Source organism: Rhinolophus sinicus, linkage group LG06, assembly GCF_036562045.2.
Source record: "Rhinolophus sinicus isolate RSC01 linkage group LG06, ASM3656204v1, whole genome shotgun sequence".
Classification (NCBI taxonomy): Eukaryota; Metazoa; Chordata; class Mammalia; order Chiroptera; family Rhinolophidae; genus Rhinolophus; species Rhinolophus sinicus.
Genome location: NC_133756.1, coordinates 126,419,623 through 126,437,122, shown reverse-complemented (window position 1 = coordinate 126,437,122; position 17,500 = coordinate 126,419,623). Strand labels below are relative to the sequence as shown.

Here is a 17,500-nt window from a genome sequence, read left to right as displayed (position 1 = left end):
TTCTGGAGGCTGGGAAGTCCAAGATCAAGGCTCCGGCAGATTCACTGTCTGCTGAGGGTCTGATTCCTGGTTCACAGACAGCTGTATTTTCACTGTGTTCTCACATTTTGAAAGGGCTTAAGGAGCTCTGGGGGTCTCTATTATAAGGGCATTAATTCCATTCATGAGGGCTCTGCCCTCATGACCTAAGTACCGCCCAAAGGCCCCACCTTCTAATGCCATCACTTTGGGAGTTAAGATTTCAACGTATGAATTTTGGGGGCACAAAACATCCAGCCCATAGCACTCAGGTACTTTCTATGCATACTAAAGTTTGAGAAGCACTGCTCTAAGTGGTAGTCAGCCCCCCTAAGTCTATATTTGAGCACATGAACTGCAATACTGTTGTATAACCATCCTTTCATATATATATATATATATATATTTGCATATAGCGCCATAGAAAAATGTGTATCCATTTTCACAATTAACAAACCATAGTTGTTACAACAAAGAAGAAACAACCTTAACTGCAAATCTGTGCACACGACTACGACTCTGTTCAACAGATGCACAGTCTCTCTCATTGCTCCTCCCTCCCCCCGCTCAGCATCCCTTAATGAACACTTTTTCCTGTACTGGTATTTAAGCTTTTATACATGGGTAGGGGCTTCTTATTATGAAACTATATCTATCAGAGAGTATTTGTGTAATTCTTCATGAAAATGGATCAAATATGGTATAAAGCAGCTGTTGTTGTAATTAAGAAATTATACAATGAAGAGTCAAGCAAGTGAAACACAGAGCAATAGCCAGAGCATTAGTTTTCTTTGTCTCTTGTATAAAGAATAGAATTTTCCAGAAGGACATTCAATCCAGGGCCCATACCCAGAATGTTTTTGCAACATGGTAACATCCTTGTGACTTAACACCTTTTACCTGCACCCTGTTGTTTTAGAATTTGTAAGGGCAATAAGAAAGGAATAAATGGAATTTTCTCAAACAATAACAGATTTATTTATTGAATTTACTTTCAGGCTCTTTGGGAGTAGAAGAAACCTCAAAAATTCCAAAGAAAATAAAAAAAGTTATGAGCACAGAAGTGCCTCCCAGAAACAGTAAGAAGAAAATAATTAAAAGAACAAAATAGTGATATTGACAGCTTTTAGAAAAACTCAACCATGGTGGAGAAAACGCTAAGAATCTACTAAAAGCAAGTGACTGCAGCAAACTACTATCAATAAATGGTAACTGACCTGGCGACAGCAATGAGAAGCATTCCATTGGATCTTCTCTACCCAGAGCCCTCCGCTCCCCAGTAGACTATGTTTTTTGACCCACCACAAGGTCAAGATCGCCATGGCTGCCCTCAAACCAGAGCCTCATTTGGTTCCTCAGGCTACCCCCCCCCCATGACTCACATTTCCATGGCTCTTGTCACCCAGATTGTCAGTTAGTTCTTCCTTTCACCTCTCCTGTGACCAGAACCCACATTCCCCTCCCAACCAATTCAGTTGGGCCTTTTGGGATCTGTGGCAAACAAAACTCCCACTCCTCAAATTGTGAAGAATATTCTTCTGTTTTCTCCTTGAGCTAAAAACTGTATCCTGCCTGTTATGGGTGGAATTTGTCCCCTCAAAAAGGTATGTCAAAGTTCTAATCCTCAGTACCTCAGAATGGGACCTTATTTGAAAATAGCATCATTACAGATATAATTAGATCATAGTGGGTAGGCCCCTAATCCAAGGTGACTGGTGTCCTTATAAGAAGACAGTCTTGTGAAGACAGAGACACAGGGAGAATTTCCATGTATTGATGGAAGATTGGAGTGATGCATCTATAAGCCAAGGAACGCCGAAGATTGCCAGCAAACCACCAAAAGCTAGGGAGAGGCATAGAAGGGTTCCTAAACGGTTTTCAGAAAGAGCATGGCCCTGCTGACACCTTGATTTCAGATGTCTGGCCTCCAGGACTGTAAGACAAATTCTGTTGCTTTAAGCCACGCTGTTTGTGGTACTTTGTTTTGGCAGCCCCAGGAAACCAATGCACCTCCTGAAGACATTGCCCATCCAGCAACCCTTGTTTGAGAAGCTGCCTCATTATCCCATATTCTCCAGACTTGGCGTGGGCATCAGTCCCCTTCACTGTCCAATTCAGCTTCTAAAACCACCCTCCCGTGACCCTTTGCTCCTTTGAGGTTTATGACATCTCCCACTATCCCTCCATTTCACTCCTGTCTGTCACCTGGTCACCTCAAATGACCTCAACATGACCAAACCTGAACTCTATTTCTCCCACCCCCAGACTTTCCATCACCCTAATCCTAACCCAAAGTTTTTCCCTGCATTTCCTATCTCAGTTAATAGCACCACCATCTACCCTGTCGTCCAAAAAACTTAAGTCATCCTTAACTCCTTCCTACTCCTTCCTCTCAAATCCAATCAAACACCAGTAATTGCCAGTTTTACCTCTTAAAGCATTCTTGACTCCACTATTTTTCTCCATCCCTGCAACCACACCCTTCGTTCAGGCAAAATCATGTTGCCCAGATTATTTTAGCTACCTTTTAAATGAACTCCCTGCCTCCAGTATCAGCTCCCTTAAAGCAATCCTTCACAATGCAACCAAAATCATCTTAAATTATGTCATTACCCTGCATTACAATAAAACAAAATAAAATAAATATGTTTTTTAAAACCCCAGTGCTCCCAAATCCCTGCTTTAGAGATTCATCGTGTGGGTGGGGTTCAGGGATATTTATATCTTCTAAAATTATCTGTAAAATTTTGAGTGTCTGTTTCTTTCTTTAACTAGGGAGGAGGTCCATAGCGTCTATTAATTTTTCAAAGGAGTCTGTGACCCCATACAGGGTAAGGATTAACTTCTGGTAATTCTGAACTATATCATTTCCCACACCCTTTTGTGGGTGTGTGCTTATAACGTTTCCTCTGCTGAGATTTCTTTTATAAATCAGGTGTTAGATGGTAGAAATACCACAGTGAACAAGCCAAGAGGGCTTCTCTCACCACCTGGCATCTGGCTTTTGTACATCCTTCAAGTCTTAGCTCAGTCTCGTCTCTCCCAGGGAGCTGAGATACGTGCCTCCTTTTCCACCCCTTGACATCTAGTACTTATCTCTGCCACGTTATAGGGAAAGTGTCTGTTTATGTGTTTTCTTCTCCACAACAAGTACCCCGTGGGCTCAAGCTACCTGTGTACTCCCAGAATCTATGATAGCTCCTGTGTACGATGAGGGTTCCATAAACATTTGTCGAACTGAAAAAAAAGAAAAAGTTCAAGATTGCTTTTTTTTCCTATGAACTGGAAACAAACGGTCCATTTCCTACTGATTCCATGAGACTATTAGAAAAGTTGCAACAGGATAAAGACTATAAGACTCTATTCAGAATCAAGATGAATTTCATAGTTAATTTATCCTGCTACTAATCTCTGATATCTGAGTCAACAGAAAAAATGGTAATAACGATGGCACTGCTAATAATGTGAACGGCTGCAAAACAAGCCTTATCCTTGGCACCTGGGATTGGAAATGACCCAAATCCTGTGTTTCCACATGATCCAGATCCAGAAATGGAGGCTGGGATTCTACAGAGTGTGTCCCTCCAGGTATATAGAGCAAGACCTTTGGGAGCATGACCTCTGCTTCCTTGTACTTCTCACCTGCTCTAGAAGCTTCATCCTTCACAGCAGACAACAATGGTCTTTACAGACATGGTGCAGTATCCATAAAGCATAATCAAGGTGCTTTTCCTTTTTGCATTTCTTGTATTCCATTTCTCCCCGGTGAAAATTGTGCATTGTCACAGGGAAGATTAGGATTGTTACATCTGGAATACAAACAGAAAGGTTCCAAAATGGGTTGATGAAATAGTTCATTAGTAACAAATATGAAAAAAAGGACTTTGCCAAAGCTAACCTTTTTGAGAGAAGAGGGGAGAAAGAGAAATTGTTGAAATTCAAAGGGCAAACCCATAGGGAATTAGAGCATGACGTATGCCTATTTAAAAAAATTTTTTTTGAGCACTCTCCCAAATTGTTAACCAAATATAATGAAGCCTTTAAAATTAAATTCCAGTTTACAGAAAATACAAGGGCACTATTTTTAAAAATTAAATGACACCCCAAGGAAATAAGCAGATAAATCAGAAGGTGAGACATTCTGTATGACAACTAGCCTGGCTCCTCAGATGCCAATGTAATTCATTTTTACTGTGGGGGAGGGGAAATGGCTTTAGACGAAGAGAGAGTAAAAACCATATAACTAAATGCAATGCATGAACTCTGATTAGATCCTGGTTTTAAAGTGTAAATTAAAAAATTCATAGTCGGAAAATTTGAATATGTAATTTAAATGAAATGATATTAGCAAATTACTAATTTTCTTAGGTGTGATAATGGCATTATTATTATTCTTAGGACATGCATACTGAATACTGAAGTGTTTAGGAGTAAAATGTCTACAATTTACTTTGAAGTGTTTCATCTATAAAACTTTCTATTAAAGTAAATATGACAAAATGTTACAATTGTTTAATCAAGATAAAGTACATGCTAGGGTCACAGTTCTGCCCTTTCATCTGTTTTTGTATGTTCCAAGATTTCTGTAATAAACCGTTGGGAAAAAAATAACTTGAAAAGAGAACAGATGAAGATCTAGACTGTCCAACATCAAGAGTGAGCATGGGAGTTGCCATGGGTGAGAGGGCAGGGACATGATAAGGGAAGTCAGTAGACCCTCCAGGACTGGAGGGACCACATAAAGATGAGAGTAAGCCTCAAGAGACTGCCTCACCTGGGCCTGCATGAGCACTATAGGTGGGCAATGCCAGGGTACTACATAGGAGCTCAGCCAATACCTAGAATTCTGCCAACAATTGTTACCTATGCTGATAGTCCATTTTGCTGCACTCATTGTCCTCAAGTGAGGGCATCCCACCAACAGTTGCCACTATCTAGCCGTCCATGGTCCAACAGGAACAATGTCCACCCATCCCTCCATATTTTTCTTAGCCCAAGAGATCTACCTTATGAGAAGTCCTATTTTTCAATGGCTCAGGACACTCCTAAGCCCCACCAAAAAGATGGAGATATAAATAGGTCCTACATACTCTCCAGTCTCTATCCTCGGATAGGACTGAATGGAGTCATTCAAGATCTCTTCTGAGATCAAGAGTAGTTAAAACCCACCACGTGACATGCAGAAATACCCAAATATGTTCCTGAAGGAAACTAACATAGAATGACTCAAAAACACTTGTCACATCTGAGCAAACACCCTTTCAATTCCCAGCAGTCTAAGACAATGATAAATGAAGCATTAGAAGTAGAAACCACTGATAGTGCAGCTACTCAGAAGTAGAGATAGACTTGACAAACTTCCATATAGAAAAGTTATATTCCATAAGTTTGAAGGCTCTCTTGCCTCCTGCTTTCTCAATGTCTTTTTGTTTTCCAAAAATGTGGCTAAATCCAAAAAAATAAGACTATAATAATGATAATTTCATCTCAAAGGCCCTGAGTTTCATAAGCGAGACAAAAGTAAGGGGGGTATAGTCCCTACATATTGGCAATTTGTAGTTCTGCTTGAAACAAACATTTTAAATTAAATGAGATTAATAAACTAGTAATCGTCAAAATAAACCACATAATAATTGTGTGTTTTTCTTTAAATTAAAGTTTATTGGGGCAACAATTGTTAGTAAGGTTACATAGATTTCAGGTGTACAATTCTGTAATACATTATCTATATCTCACATTGTATGTTCACCACCCAGAGTCAGTTCTCTTTCCATCACCATATAGTAGATCCCGTTTACCCTCTTCTAGAGCCCCGCTCCCCCCCACTTACCCTCTGGTAACCTCTAAACTATTGTCTATGTCTATGAGTTTTTGTTCTTTCAGTTGTTTGTCTTGTTCTTTTGTTGTTTTCAGTTTATATACCACACATCAGTGAAATTATATGGTTCTCTACTTTTTCTGTCTGATTTATTTCGCTTAGCATTATAATCTCAAGATCCATCCATGTTGTCACAAATGGTCCTATTTCATCTTTTCTTACTGCCAAATAGTATTCCATTGTGTATATATACCACAACTTCTTTATCCATTCATCTATCGAAGGACATTTTGGTTGTTTCCATGTCTTGGCCACCGTAAATAAAGCTGCAAAGAACATTGGAGCACATGTGTCTTTATGAATAAATGTTTTCAGATTTTTTGGGTAGATACCCAGGAGAGAGATTGCTGGGTCATATGGTAATTCCATTTTTAAATTTTTGAGGAACCTCCACACTGCCTTCCATAACGGCTGCACCAGTCTGCATTCCCACCAACAGTGTATGAGGGTTCCTTTTTCTCCACAGCCTCTCCAACACTTGTTATTATTTGTCTTGTTGATGATAGCCATTCTAACTGGGGTGAAGTGATATCTCATTGTGGTTTTTATTTGCATTTCTCTGATGATTAGTGATGTCGAGCATTTTTTCATATGTCTATTTGCCATTTGTATGTCCTCTTTGGAGAAATGTCTCTTCAGGTCCTCTGCCCATTTATCAATTGGGTTGTTTTTGTTGTTGTTGTTGAGTTGTATGACTTCCTTGTATATTTTGGATATTAGCCCCCTATCGGAGGCACTGTTTGCAAAAATCTCCCATTCAGTTGGTTGCCGATGGTTTCTTTTGCTGTGCAGAAGCTTTTAAGTTTGATATAGTCCCATTCATTTATTTTAGCTTTTACTTCCCTTGCCTTTGGAGTCAAATTCATAAAATGCTCTTTGAACCCAAGGTCCATAAGTTTAGTACCTATGTTTTCTTCTATGCAGTTTATTGTTTCAGGTCTTATGCTTAAGTCCTTGATTCATTTTGAATTAATTTTGGTACATGGTGACAAATAGCAGTCCAGTTTCATTCTTTTGCATGTGGCTTTCCAATTCTGCCAGCACCATTTATTAAAGGGGCTATCTTTTCTCCATCGTATATTTTTTGCTTCTTTGTCAAAAATTATGTCCATATTCATGTGGGTTTATTTCTGGGTTCTCAATTCTATTCCATTGGTCTATGTGTCTATTTTTCTGCCAATACCATGCTGTTTTGATTATTGTTGCCCTGTAGTACAAGCTAAAGTCAGGGAGTGTGATACCTCTAGCATTGTTCTTTTTTCTTAGAATTGCTTGGCTATTCAGGGTCTTTTGTGGTTCCACACAAATCTGATGATTTTTTTGTTCTATTTCTGTAAAAAATGCCATTGGGATTTTGACGGGGATGGCATTAAATCTGTATATTGCTTTGGGTAATATGGGTACTTTAACTATGTTGATTCTTCCAATCCATGAGCACAGAAAGTCTTTCCATTTCTTTGTGTCTTCTTCAATTTCTTTTAAAAATGTCTTATAGTTTTCAGCATATAGGTCTTTCACATCCTTGGTTAAGCTTATTCCTAGACATTTTATTCCTTTTGTTGCAATTGCAAAAGGAATGGGTTTTTTTATTTCTTTTTCTGAGATTTCATTGTTAGTATATAGGAATGCAATGGACTTTTGTATGTTGATTTTGTAGCCAGCAACTTTACTGTATTCATTTATTGTTTCTAATAGCTTTTTGGTGGAGTCTTTAGGGTTTTCTATATATAGCATCATGTCATCTGCAAAGAGTGACAATTTAACTTCTTCATTCCCAATTTGGATGCCTTTTATTTCTTTCTCTTGCCTGATGCTCTGGTGAGGACTTCCAACACTATGTTGAAAAGCAGAGGTGATAGGGGACAGCCCTGTCGTGTTCCTGAACGTAGAGCAAAGGGCTTCAGTGTTTCACCATTAATTATGATAATAATTGTGTTATTAACAAGTGAAAACATACGTAACCCAAAGCTGGCTGACCCTCACTAACCAATAGGTACAACTAGGGTTACATTCACATCAGTATCTGAATCTTATTGGCCTGGCCCCCTATCCAGTCTGTCAAGAATTACAGTCTCTTACGAAGTTCTCCCCCAGGATTTTTCAAGAGTCTCCCAGGGGACGTACTTGTACATATGACTATAAATCAGCTCTGGCCTCTGTCCATGCAAACCAGAGCTGTTAATATGCTTTCCACCAGACCTGAGATCTTGCATTCCTGGTCACTTCACATCACTGACTCCGCTGAGCTGGATGGAGATTGCAGATTGCTGAACCACTGACGTTCACAGCAGTACTACTCCACTCCCCAATATTGCCACAGGGAAGAGGAGAATGGTCCCCTGTGTCCTGCTATAACTTCCCTTGGCAGGTGTACTTTGGGCCCCAAAGCTTTGCAGTTTAGTCAAACAGGTCTTCTCATTTTTATACCTGGCACTTCCCCCCCAGGGTGCTCAGGGGTCTCACTGCTGCTCCCCAAAGTTGCTCAGGCCCCACTGCTAGCCAGCCTATATTTTCCCTTTCAGTGAATTATCCATCAAGAGTCCCAGTGACCTTCCTGAAACCTGCCTTCAGTCAGAACTCCCCCAAACTCTCAGCTGTGACACTACAGGCTTGAAGCCCATTTGTGGACATAGTTGAAGTGTCCTTTCTCAGGAGTTCTTTAGTCCCCAGGTAAATTATCAGATAAAATTAAGCACTTGGGAGGAAGAGTTGTTGCCCAACAACACACACCGGATGTTAGAGTCTCACTCAGCTTCTGCCCAGCTGAGACTCAATACAGATATGCAATGTATTTTATTTTTTACTTACAAAAGTAAGTTTACAGCTATAGACAGCACCTACAAACTTTAACTGTAATTTTACAACAATTACAGTTAAAACAACAGCACAAACGAAAAAGGGGATATGTCCATTCAGCCTTTCTCTCCCTAATTTACAATAGTTTCTGGGAGAAAATGTTAGGTTTTTAAAAATCTATTACTTAAAAGTTTCTAGGAATTTTTCCTCTCTGTAAAGATGCAGAGATAGAAGATCCTTGAAGACATTATGTTAAGTGAAATGAGCCACACATAAAAGGATAAATACTGTATGATTCCACTTACATAAAGTACCTAGAGTAGTCAAATTCATAGAGACAGAAAATAGAATGGTGGTTGCCAGGGGTTGTGGGGAGGGATAATGGGGAATTAATGCTTAATAAGGACAGTTTCAATTTGGTAAGATGAAAAAACTTCTGAGATGGATGGAGGTGATGTCTGCACAATAACTTAATGCCACTGAACTATACACCTAAAAATGCTTAAAATGGTAAAATTTATGTTATGCATATTTTACTACAATAAAAAATAACAGAACTATTGCACGCTCTAAAAAAAAAACAGAAAAAAAAAAACCCTGCAGATACAAAGGTGTTGTGAACGGAGTTAAGGAGTTGGTCCAGCCTGGGGAAGCCAGAATGAAGCAATTTGCCGGAGCTATTAAAGAAGCACTACCCACTGGCAAGGCTGGGTTGAGTGTGAGGAAGGCTGACATGAAGAGAAACGGTTTTTGTTGTTGTTGTTTTGTTCTTTGCATGGTGTATAGTAAGAATTAGCCTCTGAGAAAAGTAGCCTTTTAGTTTTCAAAGCACTCCCACCGGGGATCTAACTTGCTGTCATAACAAGCCTGGGAGGGGAAGGGTGAAGGGCAGGAGTTCAGACTCCAGTGCTACAGAGAGGGAGAAGCTGGCCCTGCCCAAGGGACGCTCTCTCAGTTTCCTGGGGAACTGACACCCCATTTTGTCGACAAGAAACTGAAGCTTGGAGAGATGAACTGACTTGCCTCAAATGCCAGCTACGAATGAGCAGATCAGAGACTTGACCCTCAGTCTCTTGACTCGCTACCTAGTGCTTTTCCCACAACCAAGTATGAATTAAAAAACAGAATGAAACTGAAAAAGTCAAAAATAATTCCCAACTACATCAAAGAATGAAAGAATCCTTATTCTACATTATAGCCCAAGTGACAAAACGATATAATTTGGGGATATATTTTAAGTTTATAAAATCCTCCCACCCCAGCCTCTGAGTAGGAAAGTGGGTAAAAACAGAATCTGGGGTGAGAAGTCATGTGACTCATCCATGATGTGGTGGAGAGGAATCTGTAAGCAAACACCCTGCATTTATTTCAAGTACTGTGCCTCATTCTGCCAGCTTTGGCAGCCAGCCCACTGCGTTTGGTTCAGGGGCCCTCCTTTGGAGACACAGTCAGATCCCTATTTCAGGATGATAAAAGTCGCCTAAAACACATAGCCGTTAGCTAGAACTTAAAAGAATAGACACATGCAGAGGACAGATTAAGCCATCTGGCTGCCGTGGTATGCTGGGGGCTCAGCATCCAGATGTGTGTTCTAGGTCCTGCCTGCCACAGCACAGCCTGCTCCGCAGAACATCATCCCCGTGGCCTGGCCTATTCCAGGAAGCAGCCGGCAAAACTGCCTGCAAGAGAAAGCACGTGGCCTCAGAGGTGAACCAGGGACAGCCTCTAAGGTGCCAAGGATTTATCTGAGCAGCCAAATGTACACTGACAGGTCTGTGTGTGTGCTGGAGAAGCTTGCTCTGTGGCTCAGATGAAGGACTCATTGCGGAATTCACCCACAAGGGGAAGTGAGTTAATGACTGGGGCGGTTCACCTTCTGCCTAGATGTGTCATAAAATCAACTTGTAAAGCTGGGCTCTGAGAATACATTTGCTCACCCAAATGTGGTCCTGTGGAACTAGGAAACATTTCAAAGAGGGAACACTCACAGAGGAGAAAGTTCTTAGGCTTTCTCTGTGTTAGGAATGGGCCAGTGGCCTGAGCCTGACAGCTGCTCCAGGCGTGGTCCAATCCATTGACAAGCAGCCCAGAGCTGCCTGCAGCATTTGCTCCACATCTGGGATTTGTGATTCATCAGCCTCTCTCTCCCGCCGCCCTACATTCTCAAGCAGGCCTGAGCATGCAGGCCGCACCGTGCTCAGGTCCCAGCACTCAGACTGGTCCCTCCACCCCAGTGCCCATCAGGATTCACCCTTATCTCCAACACTGCCTTCCCCTGCCTATAGAATCGGCATGGTCCACCAGCTCCATGCTCAGGGCAAACTATGCCCAGACCGTCTCGGACCCAGCCAGAGCTATTACCATGTTTCCCTGAAAATAAGACCTAGCCGGACAATCAGCTCTAATGCATCTTTTGGAGCAAAAATTAATAAAAGACCCGGTATTATACTATACTATACTATACTATACTATACTATACTATACTATACTATACTATACTATATTATAAGATCTGGTCTTATATTATAATAAAATAAGACCAGGTCTTATATTAATTTTTGCTCCAAAGGACACATTAGGGCTGATTGTCCAGCTAGGTCTTATTTTCGGGGAAACACGGTATAAGAGGCTCCCAGACTAAGTCTAGGTTCCTGGACACTGGTGTCTCTTCTGGCCCTTTAAATTTAGCAGACATACACTCCCACGGTGCCCAGCTGGCCCACCACGGTGAGCCACAGCAGCACCTGTTCTAGTCCAATCCTGTTTACCCAGGACCTACTATTTTTGTTCTCACCTCCCTGGTTCTCAGATTCCTGGCTCCATATCCCAGCTGCCATAACTGCTTCTGGCTCGTTCACTCTGGTGACCCTTCGGATGCCCCTTTTTAGACCGTAGTTTCTCATATGTTTCTGACTACACTCTCAGTCTCCAATGAGGACTCCATGATTCAGCCCCAGCCCCTGGGTAGCCCCTCAGCTGGGACCACACCCAGGAAAGGCAGATGGTGAGGATTTGCTCCTATGATCCATGTCTGCTTCTGATGCTCAGCCTTGCTTTGCCCTCCAATTCCAGCACCTGGTGGGTGGGGGGTGGGGTGCTCCCTGATCGTGCTCCTGGCTGCTGGCCCCAACTTGGGTCCTGATTCCTGGAGCCCCTCCCTCACCTTGGACAGCTCTGTCCTGCCTCAGCTTCTGATTTCATGCTGGCCTTGCCCACGATACACCAGGCCCACTCCCCGCACTATCTCATTGAGATCAGTGTACAGGGAACTGGCAGGCCTCTGAGGGGGTGTGTGTTGCAGGTGGTGGTAGTGGGGGCAGGGAGGGTCTGAGAGGAGAAGAGAAGGAAACACTGCCTCAGCTGGAGCCCTGACAGGTGCAGAGACTGGGAAGAATTTCATATCTGTCTGGGATCATTTCTGTCTTTGGATTTGGGGGTTACTTACAAGGAAAAGCCTAAGGGAGAGCAGAAGGCAAGTCACTTGCCATCTCAAGCCCTTGTTTCCTACTCTACATTGTGTGCGTGGGGTGGGGGAAAGGTATTTTGTTCCAAATGATACCTCACACAGCCTGACAGTTGTAAGACCCAGGAAGTTAAGAGTGGCCCCATATGGCTCCAGCCCTTTTCCTTGTCTGCCAGGTTCCATGTTTGACTTTAGGGACATGTCTGGCATGACATGTCCCTCCAGTCCCTCCACCAATGAACAAATGAGGCCACCCAGGGTTCCCCAGCTCCCACCCGCTCCATTCCGTCCACTGCAGAAGGTGCAAAAACAAGGACCAGAGCCAGCCCTGCTCCCATCTTCCTCCTCTCCAGTCCTCATCCTCCCCTTCCCTGGAAGCCAAGACCCAAAGACCATCTTTCCCTAAAATCTCCGCTGACCACTGGTTTTCTTTTCCATAAGCCCTACAGGTAACAGCTTTGCTTAACAAACATGAACGATGGTGGAAAGGTAAGGCGCAAGACTTTGGCGCCTGGCCCCCAGGACGATTCTAGCTCTGCCACTTACTAGTCATGTGACCCTGGACAAGCGATTTAACTTTTCTGTGCCTGTTTCTCCATCTCTAAAATTGGGATACTAATAGTCCCCCCCTCCCTGCATTGTTCTGAGGATTATATGAGTTCATTCACATAAGAACGGGGTCTCACAAATAATAAATGTTGATGCTACAAGTTCTCAGTTATGGATTACTCACTCTATGTTAGGCCTTATTCTAAGTACTTTACATCCAATAATTCATTCTTCCTAAGAAAAGTGAAAGAGGAGCAGAAGGATCATTCCATAATTCTAATTTAAATTATCATTAATGTTAATCATACTCATCAACAAGAGTTAAAATGCATTATCAAAACTCATCATAATCCCTGTTACTCCAAAGAACCAAATTGTTTTATTTTTTGGTGCTCTCTCTACTGGCCTTGGTAAGGTTTATGTATAATAAATATTCACACCTGGTCAAAAAATAAACTAACTTGTAAAAAGGTTAGAGAATTTCCCCATCGGAACGCAAATCCAGTGTGTAAAGATGACAAAAAGAAGCACCCAAGGAACAGAGACTCCCAACAGCACCCCTCATACGGACACAAGCCTACATCACAGTGTGTCACAGTAAAGACACAAGTCTGTATATATCTTTTGATTTTACATTAAACCATAGACAGTTTCTATGTTGCTGTATAGTCTTTTAAATTATCATTGATGACTGCAGTATAACCCATTTAGTTGAATTACCATAATTGAATTGAACTCATTATTGGATCTTGGTGGATTTTTATACCAATATAAATAATTCTGTAGTAAACATCATAGCACAAGTGACTTTTTCTTTCTTTCAGACTATTTCTTAATTTAATTCTCTGAGATGGGGTTACTGGGTCAAAGAGGCAAACTGAGGCTATTTAAAGTTCTAATTGCTTCCATCATCTCATGCATCCCAGCTCAGTTAGTGGAGGACTCTTACGTATTTGAGGGATGAAACATTCCAGGGGAAAGCAGGAAGAGAGAGAAAGGAACTAGCATTTGCTGTTGAGTGCCAAGCATTGGGCTGGCTTCAGACAGAATCTTTGATGTGCTACAATGCCGCTTGCCCAGATTTGTCATCATTGATGTTGCCTTGACCGTTTGTGAAGACATTCACCAAGCAGTAATTAGAGCTTTGTTCACTCAATCTCATTTAATCCTCACACTGATGCTCTGAGGAAGATATTATTATCCTCATTTTACAAAGGAGGAAGCGGGAGTTTGAAGAGATTAAACCAAAGTTACACAGCTAATGAATGGAAAAACCTGGGTCCAACTTTATGCTCTGTCTGCTGTGCCACACTGTGTTCTAGCCCTTCACAACCCCCACCCCCTGGCCCTGAAATTACAGATGGGATTTTTCATGCTCTGTTCTGTATTGATGGAGGGAATGCTGGAGATAGAGGCTGGGGGAAGGTCAATCTGCAAGAATGCTCTGACCCTCCTAGACTTCTACCCACAAATTGTTTCCCTTTTCTTTCTTGCTGGTGAAAAGCGTAATATTAAAGGTGACTTTGTTTTATATACACACACACACACACACACACACACACACACACACACTCTCTCTCTCTATTTCCAAGGAGAGCACTCCCTATAAATAAAGGGCCCACCATCTATCAAAGATGCTGACCAAGGACTTATCAGATGTCCTTTGAAGCTAAACGTCTCTCAGAACAGATATTACTGAACCTAAGCACATGGACTGGGCCTATCTGTATGTTAAAATAGTTCTTTCATGGAATTGTTTGATCTGGCCCAACATTTACCAACTTTGCACACATTTCAATATCTCAGTTAAATCATCTAATCTCAGAATGTATTTATTCTACCCTTTTTTCCCTAACAAGAGAGACCTGTGTTATTTTTCCCTCATATTTTAAAACATTGTCTCTCCCAAATACCCTGAATTAATAAAACTCCAGATGTTGCTTAATGATGCATCTGGGCCACTGATATCCTGGCTTATTTTAGGATTACCAATGAACAGCCTGCAGCTGGAGACAGCTGTGGAAAGACAGGGGCTGGCACCTGCGCTGACCAAGGAGATCAGATTTGGTGAAATGAATGAAATAGGAGCCACTTTTGGGTGTGGCGGGTGATCATCTTGATGGCTCTATGAGCAGAGTTCTGCAGTACTGTGAAGACCATGCATTCACCAGGCCTCTTCCTGATACAAGTGACAGAAACCTGACTGTTTGAAGTACAGGGGAAATTTATTGGCCCCTAGATGAAAATTCTAAGGGTAGTCTTCAAGTGTAACTGGATCGAAGTGCTTAAATGGTATCATCAGAAATTACTCCTCTTCTCTTTGTTCTGTTTTCTTCCCTCCAGAGTTATGACAACATGACCACCAGTAGCTCAAGGCTTTTTTTTTTTTTTTGCTTTTTTTTTTTTACAGAGAAGACCTAGTGGAAAGAGTATGCATTTCCCATGTTTTGTTTGTAATTGTCCCATCAAAACTTCCAGGACTGAGTCTCAATGGGCCTGAATTGGCTTATGTGCTAAATATCTTCAGCTTGACGTTCAAATCTACTCGCCACCCAGCTCTGTAGCTGGAGGCTGGCCTGTGTAGATGCATCAGTGGTTCCCTTCTCCTATGCCTTCTTTTGGGTATTTTCAGTGGGAAGACCAGCAGGAGACTGAAGGAAGAGAGAAGAATGAAGTCAGAATGTTCATTTTCCCCAGATCCCTTCACAAGGGTCTGCATGGGTTAGCTGTGTCTCTTGGCCAATAGTCACAGGTTCTGCCTCAGCTCTCTCCACACATATTTCCCTATTTTAGTCCCACTAATAGTACCTCAATCTTGCCTCTACAACCTCTGGGTGGTACCAATAACCCCAAGAACAGCACTATCTCTTACAGTTTTCCTGTCCTCTGCCTACACCTCTGTGGGAAGGTTATTTGATAACCCATTTTGAGAGTTTCTTCTGTTTGCAAGATCCTAAATGATACGCTAACATGCCCATCCCCAAATCAAATCCATGCTTCTCATTGGACAGGACTGAGTCACATGCCTACCAGTGAAACAAAGGTCTGAAATCAGCTCCATCCAAGCCACAGGTACTGAGGGTGGAGGAGGGGTAGTCCCCCGAAGGAACAGAAAAAAACAGCCTATGATCACTACGTTTAGCAAAGTAGATAAGAGGGACTTCTAATCATCAGAAATTGTTAGACTACCCAAGCATTCTTCGGAAGTAGCACCTACATATAAATAAGAGAGCGTTTCAGAGAATAAATTCATGCGGAAACAACCTGTCATCCATGTACATGCACACCAATGCCTCCAAAAGACCTGGCCACTCATTTTCTGAGCTCTGGGCCTGTTGACAACTCTCTCCTGAAACAAATTGAAATTTCTATCATCAATTCACTTTGAAATGTCATAAAGCAGCTTAGGCTTGGCTGGCTAAGCAATAAAGCAGGTCCTCTTGGCAACTTAAATGAACTGCCCCTGACAGCAGGACAGAGGACAAGGCATTAAACATTGCCAAGAATGGACAATTTGGAAGCTGCCCACGGGCAGAAATGACAAGGCCAAAATCATAATGCTTTGGAAAAAATGACATCAGTTAAAGGATAAACATAAAATGAGAAAATAGCAACCTCATCACAGAGCTGTAAAGGTTTAGAAGAACATTTAGCCTGATATCACATGAAACCCCTATACTAGCAGGGAATTTTTTTATATATGGTTAACCCCCATTATAATGACTGACTCTGTCATGGGTGAGTCACCTTGCAGGTAAAACCATGCACCAGTACCCCAGTGAATCTCAGCCTTTTACCATTACCCAGAAAACTGGTAGTACAGATGTTAGTTACCTAGTCCCCGAACCCCATGTTTTGATGGAGCCTCCACTGTGCCTTTTTTAATGGACAGGTTGACATTCAGTGACATGTTGAGGCTATTTGGCTTTCCTTGTCAGTTTTCTCATTAAGCCTCAGATGCTGCTTTGGTTGGAGTTCAGGAATGTGCATTTGCCAGGACTGGTCTCTTGAGCCACTTATGTGTCTCTCCTTGTCCCATTAGTAACTCCTTTGTGATAAAATTCCACCATAGTTCTTTTTACCCATAAAAACACTTGGATACCAGCTCTTTGGATGAAAGGAATCTAAAGGATCCCTTTGCTTCAGTGCCTCTGGAGTCTAGGAAATGAAAAGTTTGGGTCCCAGAGAGAGCAGAAATCCAGCTAAGGGAAGCCACACCAGGGCCCTATGGTTATAATGGAAAGATTATGGACATTAGAGGCAAATAGACCAGGCTCAACTCCTAGTATGACCTTGAGCAAGTCATACCACACTGAGTCTGAGTTTCCTTTTTGTCTAGTATTATTGTTTCCAAAACACTAATGGTTTGATAAGCATTGAAAATTAAAAATGAGGGACTTCTGGGTGGCCAGGTGGCTCAGGTGGTTGGAGCGCTGTGCTCCTAAAACAGCGATCGCTGGTTTGATTCCCACATGGGCCAGTGAGCTGCACCCTCTACACCTAAGTTGAGAACAATGGCTGGCGTGAGTGTCCAGCGGCTGGCATAAGCTGCCATGTGCTGCTGTGAGCTTCTGTGTGCAGCTGTGAGCAGCAGGTGTTAGTTACCTGCCAGTGGTCGGCGACCAATTGACTCAACTGAGTAGAGTGCAATGCCCGTAATACCAACATGGGCCAGTGAGCTGCATACTCCACAATGAGGCTGAGAACAACGGCTTGACTCAGAGTTGGGGGAGGGAGGGGGTATGGGAAAGAAGGAGAGGGGAGGGGGAAAAAGTGAGGGACTTCTGGTCAAGATG

General features: G+C 42.1%; 1 long non-coding RNA gene across 3 annotated transcripts in view; it reads right to left on the bottom strand.

Annotated features, from left to right (window-relative positions):
• The window catches only part of LOC109446121 (uncharacterized), a 267,895-nt gene that overhangs the window by 185,725 nt on the left and 64,670 nt on the right, over positions 1-17,500 (bottom strand). Inside the window, exon 4 of one of the 3 annotated variants that reach the window (XR_012497515.1) lies at positions 3,679-3,827. The exons of the other annotated variants lie outside the window; for them this stretch is intronic. This is a non-coding gene — a long non-coding RNA (uncharacterized LOC109446121). Of the gene's footprint in view, positions 1-3,678; positions 3,828-17,500 lie in introns of those variants that run through there. 3 annotated transcript variants of the gene reach the window in all.